Here is a 14,773-nt window from a genome sequence, read left to right as displayed (position 1 = left end):
GCTGCTGTCCCTGGTCCCCCCAGAGCAGAGCTCAGTCCCTGCCCCTCTTCTGCCCCTGCCCAGGCATTGGAACTGCAGGGAGGTCTCCCCTCAGTCTCCTCTGCTCCAGCTGAACACACCAAGTGCCCTCAGTGTCCTCCCACGGCTTCAAATCAAGGCCCTTCCCCATCTCTTTGCCCTCCTTTGGACAGTCTCCAATGGCTCAATCCCTTCCCTCCATTGTGTCCCCCCAAACTGCCCCAATGTTGAGGTGAGGCCGCCCCAGGGCAGAGCAGAGCGGGACAATCCCCTCCCTGATGCCCCAGGACAGGGATGTCCCTCCTGGCTGCCAGGGCACTGCTGACTCAGGGACAACTGGCACCACCAGGACCCCCAGGGCCCTTTCCCGGCTCTGCTTTCCAGCCTCTCATTCCCAGTCTGTCTGTCCATCTGGGGTTGCCCCATCCCAGGGGCAGAATCCGGCACTTCCTCTTGTTGAACTTCCCATGGTTGGTGATTCCCAGCCCTTGGATCTGTCCAGGTCTCTGCAATTTCACCATGAGATCCCAGAACTACACAGGCCATGCTGCCTGGGGCGTGTTCCCAGGCAGAAATCTGTTCTACAAACCAGACTTACGGGTCAGTACAAGGCATGAGCATGTCCTTTCACACTACCTGAAGTGTCCAAGTCTCCTCCTATTTTGTTCTCCTGGTGATTTAATTGTATTCAGTGGAGCTGTGCAGGGTTTGGTTCTGTCAACACTAACAGTGGAGCTACACGCAGTAAGTGTATTTTTTATTTTGACTTGCTTGATTTATTTACATATTATTATAGAGGTTTTTTTACAGTGCTGTATAACAACTTTTAACACATAACTGTCTCTGAAGATCAGACATTTCATTTGAAATTTCCTACAGATGAAGTTTGTAGATTAAGAGCATAAAGGCACAAAAGACTGGTAAGAATCTCAGCATTAAAGCTAATATGTCTTACCAGATGGCAGGAATTTTAGACAGACTGTGAAATAGGAAGTTCACACTTCCTAATATGAACAGGGCATGAAAACATGCAGTTCAACAGAGGGTGTAATAACCAATGCAGAATAAAGGGGAAACTTTTCAGGAGTAGAAAATATGGAGTGTAGATATCCATTGTGACATTGTACATTAAAATTATTTTCTTGAAGGTATAAATGCAATATTTATCCCGAGTATTCTATTTTTATTTTGTGAGTTCTAACTGTTATGAAAGATGGTAGTATGAGCAACTATTTAGTAAAGTCCTATGTAAATCAGCATAGAATAAATGTATTCAGTTATATTTATGATTTTCCCATTGATTTTACATATATGTCAAAAGTGCTTTCCAAGACCTACATTGAATAGGAAGGGAAGGAAATCAGTGCACTGTTTAAACAAAAAATGTAACAATATTGTTTAAGATAGGAAACCAGTTTTGAAATGTATTAGGAGTGCAACTGGATGTCACAGGCTGTAGGAGGAAGAAATCATTAGCTTGGAAAAAAAGCAGCACTAGCACAATAGCCATGGGCAGATGTTAATGAGGATATGCCAATCAGCAAGGTGTGGGATAAGATTAGGAGGATGAATGGTAGTAATAAAATCCCACAAGAGTGTGTTGTCTTGTTAAAGGAAAAAGCTAATTTACAAGAGTTTGTTTCTGTTAATCAGGTAGAGATATGTTTAGGAAAAGGAAATGTGGGGAAAATCAGGGTGATTTTGGAAAACAGGCTTGAGCACTAATGTCCTATTGTATCAGCAGTGATTTTCCCTTTGTGGTTACTAATTACTGTGAATGCTGTCAGGACAGCACGTGGAAGTGCAGGGAGAACAGCAGGAGTGTTGCACTGATGTTTGGGCTGTATCTGTGAGTTGGGGGGAGCAGGAATGGAAATGCAGGGTTAGATGGAGCAGTGTGGTACAGTTTGTACAGTATGTCACAGCCCTCGTGGCTCCAAGCCTGACCCCTCTTGCTGCCTGGATGTTTGACAATGCAGGCATACATGGAGGCAAATAGGACTTCTAAAAATACATTTCACAAATCATCCAGTCCAGCTGTCAGGGGGGGGAACAGTCCCTTTGTCCTGCAGCCCTGGACAACTAAAATCCCATTTGAGACAAATGAAATTTAGTTATTTGCTGCCCGACAGGAAAAGCTGCTGACTTGTGCTTTATAGGCCTCAACACACTGACCAACCATTGTGTCCAACCTGAGGCTTAAAACACGAGCTGGCCTCTTGCCCAGTGGCTTTGTAAACACCACCAAATGGCAAAAGCAGTGTGTGGGCAGAGCCCCCAGCCTGCTGTTTGGAACAATTCCTGCCCGGTACCTCCACAGGGTCAGTCCCACTTTGGAAAGGATGAACATGACTGACTATATATGGCCACCTAAAAATAAAAATAGGGACGAGCACCTTTTCTTGTCAGACATATCAGAGATCCAGGTCACCTTAAAAAATCCTAGGCTGCAAACCATACTGGCTATAGGGAAAATAAATAAATATATATATATATGAATCTCTTAGTCCTCCATGGATCCAGTTTTGATGGAACCAAATGGAGGCCGTTGACTCCAACTGACATTGGATGTGTCCCATGACCTTCTGGTTTATATATTTAGACTCCCCATACTAATCTTCTCTTCTACAGGTCTGATGTCATCACCATTATTATAAGCAGAACTTGTCACTTGATTGACAGCAAATAACCTTTTCCAAAAAGTAGCCAAGGAGTAAGAATGTTTTGTCAGGGTGACATATGATCATGGCTGCCTGCAGTCCATTTTTGTTTGCAGGCAGTGGAAGAATGTCAGATATTTATAAGGTCAGTGTCCCTAGTCCAGAGATGAAGGAGATGTGTTTGTTTTTTAATTGCTGTTCTGCTTAAAAAACCGATTTCCAGTTGGGCTGAAATGAAGGACTGGACTCATTGACTGGACTGAAGTAAATGTTTTACCTGTTGCAACCAGCTGGCTGGGCCCAGGAATGGGGTGCTCTGACTGCACACACAAAGGGGTCACTGGCAGTTCATATTTTTGCTTTAGGAAGTCAAATACTTAAATATATATATAATTTTTTTTTTACTGTCTGGTGATTCAGATGTCTGGGATCTCATTTTGCTTGTTTTCTTGAAAACTTTTCACGAAAGGGAATCAGCTTGCAAAACCACAAAAATGTACTTCTCAGCCAGCTGTGGTAAAATGGTTTACATGGCCATCTCAGTACTGGAGAAGTTTTTGTAGTTAAAAAATTTATTCTGATGAGCAGTAAGTGATAATGAATTATTAGCAAGGCAATAGCAGTTGGCTTAGAAGTGTTCAAGGTATGCATCAAATGTGGAGGTGCTGAGAGAGAATATTTGTAAGACAAAAGAACTGTTGACATTTGGTCATACTAGAACTTAGATTATTGTTTTAAAACAGACATGCTGTAAATGTGGGAATGAGAACCAGACTGAATTTTTTTTTACTTAGAAAAGAGTGTAGCATTTAAGTAGATGCCACTGTAAGGTTGTGACAAAGAGTAAAATGTAGTTCTGTGTAGCTGACCCAGCTTATTAATAGCATATTGAGAACTTCTAATGTTATAGAGTCTAAATACTCTTTAAGAAGAAGTGGAACAAAATTTAGAATTAATTCTAGAACATTTATAAACAGGTATAGAAAAATAGTGTCCCTTCTACTAAGTGTTAGAAATTAGGGGCTACCTGCCAAATGATGTTGTGCTTGTTTGACCTTGTCCAGCTGATTGCATTAAGGTGTTATATATGTTTCAGATAACAGAATTTGGCTTTTTTGGTGTCTTATATTGGACATGAAATTCTTATTTTAATTTATTTTAACTTACGTTTATATAAATGCACCAAAAAACCCATATATGTTTATAAATATATATAAATATTTAAAGTACTTAGAAAGAAGCCTAAATGATAGTTTTAAAGAATTTCCATGTTCCTGCAACACAGGATTGTTTCAGTGGGACTGGATAGCAGCTGCTATTGCATTGCCTTAGTTTTTGTTAGGGCACTGTAACAAAGGCAACTAAATTTCAATTGCCTTAGTGGTGCTGTCACTACCTTTTGCCTGTAAAGATTTTTTTGTATTTTAGGAAACTGCCAAATAAGGAGTAATTTTGTAATGGAGAACATGGAATTACGAAAGTAGGTTGAACAGAAGGGTAACAGAGAAACATGTAAGTCAGTATCTCATGGACAAAACTTTGCCAAATTACTTGGTACCACACAGAAAGGTGTAGTGGATAAAGCTGTGATCTCATGCAGGCCTGACTAGTATTGAACTAGACTTTTCTCTAGGGTTTCTTTGTTGATTCCTGAAAAATATTCAGTATTTCACGGTGTATCATATATCAGTATATGCCTGAGATTGGGACTGAGGTTACCCACTTACAGAAGGCAGGAATCCACAAGATGTGAGACTGACAAAGCTTCCTTCAGAAATGACTCTTCTGTGCCCCTCCACACGGAGCCTTTGGAGTGTCCTGTGCAAAGCAGGCCAGGTCTGCTGGTGACATCATGAAATGTGAGATGCCTATGAGCTAGTCCTTGGCCATGCTGGAGCTTTGGCCACCTGTCTGTCCTATGCTTGGGAAGATATTCAGGATGTTGACAGGGAAGAGTGGCACTTATCTACAGAAGCTTGGCAGCCCAGGGTGGTGTGTTTTCCGAGAGACCGGAGCAGCTCCCAGTGCTTGGTTGGCTGAGCACCACTTTCCTCTGGCTCCAGCAGGAAAACCAGCACAGCTGAGCTCACTGGCTGGTTTCAGGTTCCTGATTTGTTTAGTCAGCTCCTGGTGCTTTCATACTTTCTGGGTAACTGCTGCCAAGAGTGTGTGTGGTTTGCTTCCATTGTGGTCCACCCCCTGGGCTGGGTTCTCCTTGATACACCTGACATCAGGTTTGAGCAGCTCACTCCCCCATCACTAAACTGAAGTTGAGGATACACTGCCCAGTAATTTTTTGTTTGTTTGCTTGCTCTTGAAGCTTCCTGAGTGAAAATGGTGCACAACTGCCTGGGTTATTGGTGCAAATATCCTGCACTGCTGGGCACGTGCCAGGGATGCAGGAGCAGATCTCACAGGGTTTATGGTTCACTCTACTGTTGGCCTTTCTACAGCCCCAAAATCCCTCAGCTGAAGATCAGGGGCTACCAGAGGTTATTTCTCTGGCATTCCACAGTATTTAGATCCATCACCACCTTTCAGTGCCTGTGAGCAGTGAGTGGTGCTCTCTGCACCCCCTCTCAGTTTCTTGTTTCCAGAGGCACATGCAAACCTCTCTGCTGTCGTTTGGCCCAAGGATCCTGATCCATCTCTCTGTGTAAATTGTGTGTGGCTTTGCTGAGATCAATAATTGTGGCTCCAGCCCTTTTGAGGGACATCCAGTCAATGGCAGTATTGTAAAAGGAGGTAGACAAAGCTCCCAAGTCTGTATCAGACTATGAGATCACAGTTCTCCCTGGTGGGAGAGGCAGGAAACAAACCCTCAGTCCCAGCAGAAGTGCACATGTGAATTCTGCAGCTCTGCTGTGAGTTGTATCTGTCAGCAGCCCTGTGGTGGCACCTGGCAGCTGAGGTTTGAGGGGAAGAAAGATGTTCCCTCTGTGTGTGCACTGCTAAATAATACAGAGAAGCAGATAAACAGTACCTACAGGTGCATCTTTTTTTCATTTCACCCTGATGATCAAGATACTATAACTCAAATATGTGTATTTCAGATCCTTTTAGGCACACAACAGCAAGCCAACAGTTACTGCTAGATAAGGGAGTAGTAAAGTGATCTTAGGCCATATAACTTGTTTTCTGTTGTTGGGTTTTGCACATGTTGGTTTTCTTTTGGAATTCCAAGAGTTACAGTGAGGAAATTATATGACATAGATCTTGCAAAGTTAAGCTTTCATAGTGGTCTTGAGTGTCAACACACTGTATGTACATCTCAAAGATGATTGTAATTCCAAGAGCTGGAAGATGAGAAGGCAATAAATAGTAGGATGCTCTTGTTCCTTTTCAATGGGAAACTATTTCAGCCATGGTGATGGAGTGGACAAATGTTTGGTTTAGCACAAAAGAAAAAGGAGAGTAAAAGAGATTGAAATGCATAGTCATGTAGGAAATAAAGACTCTAATCAGTAGATAATCATAAAAGTAGTGAAAAACTTCTCTTATTGTGTTTTTAAATTAAAATGTACAACATGCACATGTATTCCCCAATCTACGCAATATTTTTTCCAGGGAAGAAAGAATCTGTAGAGTTGTTGAGGTAACATGATTTGCTGTTTCCTGGAATAATTGCCCACAAACATGTGAGCTTGTCCTCTGTGTTAAAGTAACAAACTCTTGGCTGTGGATGGGTGGTGATCCCAGTGATGGATGGTTACAGAAATGTCAGATGTGGATATTAGACACACTTGTCCCTAACAGCACTTGTGGTTTTCTCCTCCTGTGGATTACAAAACATACTGACAGTCTTGAGAGTTGCTAATTTAGGCCTTCTGATTGCAACTTCGTGTTTTTCTTCATCTTACAATTCTTGGAATGGTGGTTTCCTGAGAAAAACAAGCTCATAAGACTTTGGAACAGTCTCTCTCATGGTTTCTGTGCGTGCAGAATTGGCAGACCAGCACAGTGCATAATAAGAATGAAGTTCAATCTGTAGTGGTTTTATAACCTATGTTTTTAAGAGTCTGTAATCATTTTTCTCAAAATATATAAACAGAAATCTTTGTAAAGCTCTTTTCTCTGGCTGTACCATGGTATACATGTAATTTGGGGATTTTCAGCCATAACTACAGTAGCAGTAACAAAAGATATTTAAAGCCCATTAGCTTCAGTCATGTTTTTTCTGAATGATTTTTAAAAAATCATGGTGCTGATCTTACACTGAGATCCATTTACACACAGCTCTCATTGAAGGCCCAGGACCTGCAGTTACTATGATTCCATTCTGTGCCTAATCACACTCCCATTTTACATAAAATAAAGGTAGGACTTCATTTCAAGGTCAGCAATTTATGGATTAATAATAATATTTGTAAATATCTTCAAAATCCTATTCAATAGGCAGAAATGCAAAGATCTGGAGAGTTTACCCACTGCAAAGTTGGATGGCACCACGAAGGATGAAGTACAAAGTTGTGTCTGTGATTTAAGAACCTGCACTTATTTGCATTGTAGTAATTTGTGCCCTCTGACCATACCTTATAAATTGAAGGAGTCTGATAATAGACACGAGCAAGAAAATACAGGCAGGTATTTCAAACAGAATCTGTAGAGAGAAAACAGTAACATGTAGCTCTTGTTGAAAGTCTCAGTCTGCAGAACGGGGATTTTAAGGAGAGATACTGGCAAAAGAATCAGGCTCATCTGATCTGCTCAGGAAAAAATGTCAGCCTGAAGGGAAGTGTCTTCTAGAACAAAATCTACATTTCCAGAGAACTTCCTTAAACTGAAACAAGCTGCAAGATGGGCTCGTTTCTTAAAATGTGAACTTGGATGAGATATTCTTATTATGCTTTCACTGATGCAAATTCGTTAAATAGCAATAAATCTTGAGAGATTACGTTTATAACAGAATATCAAATGATTGTTTGTGGTTTTTTAAGACTCTGAGATGTGCTTGGCATGTAGCTGAACAATCATTAATCTTTGCTGACAGCCTGGTTTGTGTCCCTAGCACACCACATGGCATTGTCCACTCGGGGGGTATTTTTAGGCAGCTTTGTAGCAGATGCAGTGGCTTACTCCCGTGATGGGGGTTACATTCCCAGCAGGAAACTAGTCCCAGAAATGACAGCAGTGCAAGGCACAAGGCTCAAAACTCTGCTTTAGTGGGTCACCTGCCAAGAACTGCACGTGGGTAATACTTTAAAGCTGCCTTTGCCTCCCATTGGGGACTCGCCTTGTGTGTGAAATCTCCCACCCAGGGAACGTGCCAGAAGTTGGAATTAATATGCACATGACCAAAACAGCGACAGTCACCTCCTACTTGATACTGCAAATTCCTGATCCTCACACACGTGCACTATTCACTGCAGCAATGAGGAACATGAAGTGTATTTTAAGGAATATATTCCAAGAGCTTAGTTGTGCTGCTTTGAAGATGAGCAGCAATCTTTGTGTTAAATTTAACAGGAGGAGATCAGCCCTATGACTGCAAAGAAGTTATTTTTCTAGAAACCAAAGTAACTTAAATGTCTGTATTAAATCATTTCCATTGAGAAAAGTACTTTTATTCAGGAAAGATGTAGCATTTTATCTCAATATGGTGTTTTAAACCCTTTACTCTCTATTATATGGTATTTGTGCAAAATAAGTACCATGTGTAATATGTATATAATTACACATAATTATAATAATTAATATTTAATGCTAACACAACGGATAATAAATATACCAATTACCTGAAAAAGTAATAGTTATGGGAACTGACATAATTCAATTAACATCCAAATGAATTTCCCATTGTTTTCAGCAGAATCTCCCTAACTGATGGGCTCCCCTTGGGAAAACAAGAGACCAGGAGGGCTGGATCACAGACCTGCAAACCAGGCTTGGGCAAGGAGTTCCTCTGGGAACTTGGCAAGTGCTTTTACTGTGAATACAGGCAAAGAGGACACGTAATTTAACAACTTTGCTATCCCTCTATATGAAAAAAAGATCTATTTGCTTTCTTTTCAGATGAGTGCTTTTCCTGCTGCTTTGTGTTGTCCCTGTGACACCACTAATGCAGGTAGGGCAGAGGCAGCTTCCTGGCCATTGCAGCAGGAGCAGAATCATTGATTGTGCTTCCTGAATTTCTATTCATTTTCATATTGAAGTCAGCAATAGTAACTTTTAATAGTCAATGGGCCAGGCTGACAACTAGTAAATAGAGAGATCAGTATTGAAATTGTAAACCAAACATGGTATAAAAATCAGAGGAAGCCCCAAACACCTTTCAGAGTAAAAACCTTATTTCAGCCTCTCTGCTTGTGAAGGGAAAGAAGCACTGGATTGCAAGAGGTGGAGTTTGTGTGTAATGTCTAAAAATACTTGTGAAGGAATTTACCTGGATTGTGTAATCAGTGCTGATTACGCAAAGAAAGCCCTCTGCACACAGCTGGGCTGCCAGGACACAGGAGGAGGACGGGTGTGCTCAGAGGGGTTGTGTTCAGGGGGATGATTGCAGGCCCCCATCCTGCAGGGAGCAATCCAGGCTGCCCTGGGAAGGGGCATTCCCACCCTCACTGCTTGGCACTGTGCTGAGCCACAGGATGGGGCTGGAATGAAAAACTCCTGCTGTATGTTGGCTTTTTTTGGAAAAGAGAAGGATTTCTGCACAGACACTCTCTGGAGTGCAGGTGAGCACCCTGATGCTCCACAGTGTCACTGCAGCTTCTCAGCAGCTCTTGCTGGGCCTGCTTTGCTGCTGTTGGAGTCGTTGGGGTCTCAGCATTTCCTGTATTAATGTCTGTGCCACCATTGCTAATTGACCATGAAATTTTAGCCTCCAGTCACACATACATATCTGAAGTGATTTTATTCTAGTCAAGTAAGTGTTCTTGACCACCATTAAAAGCTCTGACTTGTGTAGCAGGGGACATTACTGATAATTCATGGTTGTTTGCTTATTATTCAAAACAATACACTTGCTTTCTGATATAACATAAGAGTAAATTGTAAATTTATTTCCTACACAGTGGTTAAAATCCATTGTGTAGAGAGCAGTTGTATCCCAGATGAATGTATTCCTATGCTACCAAAACAGATTTAAATCTGGTACCTAGTAATTGTTTAATCTAAAAAAAATAGCAGTCTTTGTTAGAAAAAAGGATATTTTAGAGACATTAAGACTTGGGAGCTTTAGCAAAACAACTGAAGAGGAGATACTTTTCTGTGCTAATAGAAGTGATATAATATCACAATTTGTAAATTCGGGAAATGCATCTTCTAAAAATAGCTCTTACAAGAGCTACAGACCTCTCTCAAGTGTAGGATTCTGCTGTTGGATTTGCCTTCCTTGACAGTACCCTTGCTCCTCTCCAAGGAGATCTGTGGTTTAACTACACATGCATCTTAGCAGAGACCAGAGACCCAAGTGTGACAAATAGGAAATTACTCTCATCTTACAGAGTTTGATTAAAGCTTTAGGCATAGAGCTTTTTAAATGACAAATGCTCAATGAAATAATATTATGTCTTTATACTCCAGAGCACTATTAATCTGAGGTTTCAGGACCTTAAGAAATGTTAATTAACTCATTACCATTGATGTAAAGTGTTAGCATTGCACTCATCTTGTGGGCTGGTAGCTGAAGCATGGAAATACTGGGTTCTTCAGGAAGAATGAGACTGGGGTTCCCTGCCATGTGTATTCCCTGTCAGGTATTTACAGAGATGTTAACTGCTCCTGCACTAGTGAACTCCATGGATCACCCATCAAGTTAGCCCAAAAGGAGCAGGAACAATTTTGGGAGAGACTGAACAACTGCAATAGTACCCAAAGCAGGATGTTAACGCAGCCTGGATATTTGGGAGCCCAAATTTGATAGCTAAGAAGCCAGGCAGTGCTCTAAGGATTTGAGGATTTGAGGAATGTTCAAGGATGTTCAAGGAAAGAACAGAGACAGTGTTGGCTGTTCTGCAGAAAGGTAAAGGTTTGCATCACCCTAAATATATTTTTTTTCAGAAAGCTGGGGCCAAAGCACCGCCCCGGGGGCGAACAGCAGAGCCGGGATGTTCCGAGTTCCGGCTCGGGACCGTCGGGCAACTCCCGGGGCAGGGGCAGGTGTGGGGAAGGACAGGACGGGGCCTGGGCAGGGGAGGGAAGTACAAGGCAAGGTGTAGGGAGGGACGAGGACAAGGCAGTGTAGGGCAGGACAGGCCGGGCACGGGGCAGGGACAGGCCGGGCAGGGACGGGCCCCGGGCCCTCCCGCAGGAGGCCAATCCTCGGTGCGGGGCCGCCACCTCTCGGCCGCGATCGGCAAAGCAGCAGCACCATCGGCATTCCCGCACTCCCGCACTCCCGCACTCCCGTACGTCCGCATTCCCGCGCTCCGCACTCCCGCATCCCGCACTCCGCACTCGGGTGCTCCCGCACCGCTCGGCAGTGGCTGATTCCCGTTGGCAGCTCCCGTTTCAGGCGGTGCTGGGCCACACAGCCGGCCTGGGGCTCCAGCTCTGCTCCCATGGCTCACACCCTCCTCCAGCCCCAGGCTGCTTCCAGGGCAAAGCCTGCCGAGACCGGGCAGGAATTTTTACAGATCCCCGCACCCATCCACGGGGAAAGGGAAGGGCGTGCAACCTGCAGAATTTCTCTGCATGGCTTTTAAAACCTGTAAAACCTGCGACACATAAAAACCCGGTGGTACTTTCTAGCCAAGACATGTTCAGGTATCAGGAACCGAATCGACAGCTGCGCTCTTTGGTACAAAAGCTGTGGTGCAAGACCTGGGATGGGGCGTGTGGAGTCCCCTCAGTGACTCAGCAGGAACCCTCAGACAGCCACGCAGGGGTTCATTTTCTCAGCGCTGCCACACTGAGGTGTCCTACAGCAGTTTAGGAGTGCCTAGGTATCTGTAGAGTGGATTCAAGGTGTGGATCTGCACAGGATCCATCAATGTCCACATTTCCTAAACCTGCATGTGCTGAAATTTTGTTTTATGTAATGAACTAGAACCAAACAATTGCTGCATACAGGAATTAACTCCCATAGAGAAGCAACACAGCACACAAAGAATTAGCAGTGGGAGCCTTAACCAAAGTGAGCACTGCCTGTGATTGCTGTCCTGACCATCAAGAGAGACTTAAAAGGTATTTTGAAAAGACAAGCCCAGGAACAAAAATGACAGGGCAGGAAAAACACGGATATAATGGAGACACTAATTTTACAATACATGGGCATTTTCTACACACATTCCACCCCATGGCCCAAAAGAAATGGTAAGTGCTCTTCTCTGTTCTGTATAAGACCTGTATTACTTCTCCCCTTCAAGTTTGCTCCACTGTTGCAGATGCCAGGTACCCTGTTTTTTCCCCCTCAAATTGTTTAACTGATTTACTTAGCAAAGTTAAATCCAGAGCAATTTGTTCCTGTCTATCCTTAGCAAAAAGTTTGCTCTTTCCGTGCCACATCTCAAGAAGAGTTTCTGTCTGACCAGTCTGAATAAAAAAATTGACCTCTCCTTGCAAGCCATCCCGCTCTTAAAAATCTAGGACACTTAATTTATGAGAAATACTTAAAAATGTAGATGTAGGTAGTCAGCTCAGGTATTTCAGAGTTGGTGCACTGACACAGTCACCTGCCCTCAGGTTGCTCTGGGCTTTTATCCCCCAAAGTGCTGCTCCAAGTGAGCTCCAGTCCACCCAAATCCCCATAGTGACCTCGCACTCAGGTTTGTCCCCCTGCTAAACCCAAAAGATGTGAAGCTCTGCAAATCTGGCTCCTTTTTTGTCTTTGAAACCTGGGACTGGATTTGAAAGTCTGATCCCTTTTTTTATTATCAGTCCTCAGGGAAATCCATTCTACTAATTTCTTTGTGGCCACAACAAGGGGTTTGTTTCCTTAGTGGAAAATGAAAGCAGGATTCAAGACTGTAGTTTTGTTTGGTTTCATGTAATAAGTTAGTACAACGGATTTAAATGGAAGTGGAATTATATATGGAAATTTTTTATCATGCCACAAAATTTCAATTAGGAGAAATTAGCCACTTGGTTCTTTCTGATAAATTAATCATAGAGATTATCTATTAAAATGTGCCACTTAACCTTTCTGGCATAAGTGCCTGAGGCAGTAGTATTCAGGCTCTCCACATTAATTTGGAAATATTAATTTCTAGGCAGCTGTCTTCCAAAATGGAATTTTCACTTGTCTTTTTTCTAAGTAGGTCATTGTGCAGCTGTTGTTAATGGAGGCTGGCATTTGTGAGATGAGAAATCCACCATTGTACCCCATTGCTCCCAGAATGGACCACATCAATCACAGGATATCCTTCACTGAAATGCCCTTTCTCACCCCAAAGGGGGCTGTCCCTGCTGTGACAGCCTTTGGCCTTTGGGACTGGGAATGTATTTGGGGGGTTGTTGTGCAGGAGCTCAGGCACTGCTGTGTCCATCCTGCCTGCCCTCCCTTAGGGAAGGGTTTGCCTTGACTTCACGTGGTCTCTTCCATCCGCATTAGAGCTGCCTTAGAATTGTTCCTGAGGGGAACTGGTCTGACAGCTCTGAGCTGCCAAAGAAACAGCTGGTTCAACTGCTGACCCCCCAGGCCAAATCTTCCTTCTCCCCTCTGCAGTGAATCAATTGTTCCTTTCACTGGGGACAAGGCCTCGCTGTCCCTGGAATGCTCAGCTGTCGCACAGCTGATGGAGAGACAAGTAACTCCTGCAACAGCTACAAACCTTGTCCTGTGCTCTTTAAAAATGAGAATCAGGATATATTTCATCTGGCCTGGATATAGCTCATCTGTTGTAAAATTTGCATAGTCTGCTGCAGGAACAGTTTGACCTCTAGAACTCTGAGCATTCCAGGGAAAGAAGAGAGGAAGTAAGAAAGTGCTGCTACCAAGGAAGCAATCCAAGGAAAGAAAACATGAATGGTAGATAACTTGTGTAATTTAAGGTTAATGAAATGAGAGAGAACATCTCAAAATCTTAGAATAAAGTGTTACAAAAGGAAGTAAAGGGAATTGATGTTATGTGAGCAGCAAGCATATTAGTTATGGGTAACCAAATCAGTGTCCTAGAAAGCAAGATCGGTAGCAAGGCAGTGATGTTACAGTCACAGTTTGTCCCTACTGTGAACTAGAATCAACATTATTGATTACCTTATTGATTACCTGAGCCTATACATTCTTGCACAGTTATAATTAAGCATGAGAAGAATGCTTATAGATTTGTGATGTGAAGCCAACAAAGTCCTGCTGACTTCGGGGTTGCTTCAGGTAAATGTGAAGATCTTCAAGGTTTAGGATCTGGAGGATTTTGAGACAATTCAAACAGTGCAAGGACTGTGATAAAACAAGACAGGGAAGGGGAATCAAAATTGAGACATTCAGTTGTAATTGAATGAACTGGAGCTTGGTCTGAGGTACAGTTGGGCAGCTGTGCTGCACAAGGCCATGGGATTCAAATGTTGTGTGACAAGGAAAAGAACAATTACAAGATTCACAAGTCACATGGTCAGAGCAGTAAGAAGCTGCAGAGCTATAATGTGGTTCTGTAGTTTGGAAAGAAAGTGGAAAAGTGAGGTGTCCTGGAAAGAGAAGTTTAGTAATGAATGAGGATTTAAGAAAGGAATCATTGAAAGGCCTTTCAGCAGGGCCATGAAATCCTGAATGTGAAGAGAGTAACAGCTCAGGTACCACCCAAGTTTTTCAGTGAAAGGCAGGAATTGCCAATTTTGAAATAATAAAAGTGGAGAAGTAGAAGCAAAATCGAGACATTATCACCATTTAAGAAAACACCAGGAACACTGGGAGGACCTGCAAGAGAGGTGAGTCTGTACACGTGGCAGAGCTGTGGCTTGAAGCTGAGCAGTGGGAAGAGGTGAAGGTGCTCTGAGAACAATGACAGCAGAGAAACTCAGGGAAAAATGTGGGGAAGGGATCCCTGGGTTCGGCAGGGATGTGGTAAGACTTTGATGAAATCCATTTCCCCTGATTTGAGAAAAATCAGGTGAGTCAGGAGCATTTCATGGCTATCAAATGCTATCAGCAAGGCTAACATTTTAAAAAAGGATATTTGTTCTCTCTAACAGGAGATAATTTTTAAGCCAAAGAACTC

General features: G+C 42.9%; 1 long non-coding RNA gene across 1 annotated transcript; it reads left to right on the top strand.

The window, feature by feature from the left end:
* The first annotated feature begins 397 nt into the window (after window positions 1-397).
* On the top strand, window positions 398-7,586 carry LOC113976394. Its single transcript, XR_003537085.1, has 2 exons — window positions 398-4,190; window positions 7,319-7,586. It is a non-coding gene; the product is annotated as an uncharacterized LOC113976394 (long non-coding RNA).
* Window positions 7,587-14,773: the final 7,187 nt, after the last annotated feature.

This window comes from Neopelma chrysocephalum, unplaced genomic scaffold (genome assembly GCF_003984885.1).
Source record: "Neopelma chrysocephalum unplaced genomic scaffold, ASM398488v2 Primary Assembly neopelma1_159, whole genome shotgun sequence".
NCBI classification, from domain to species: Eukaryota; Metazoa; Chordata; class Aves; order Passeriformes; family Pipridae; genus Neopelma; species Neopelma chrysocephalum.
This window is presented reverse-complemented; position numbering and strand designations above follow the sequence as displayed.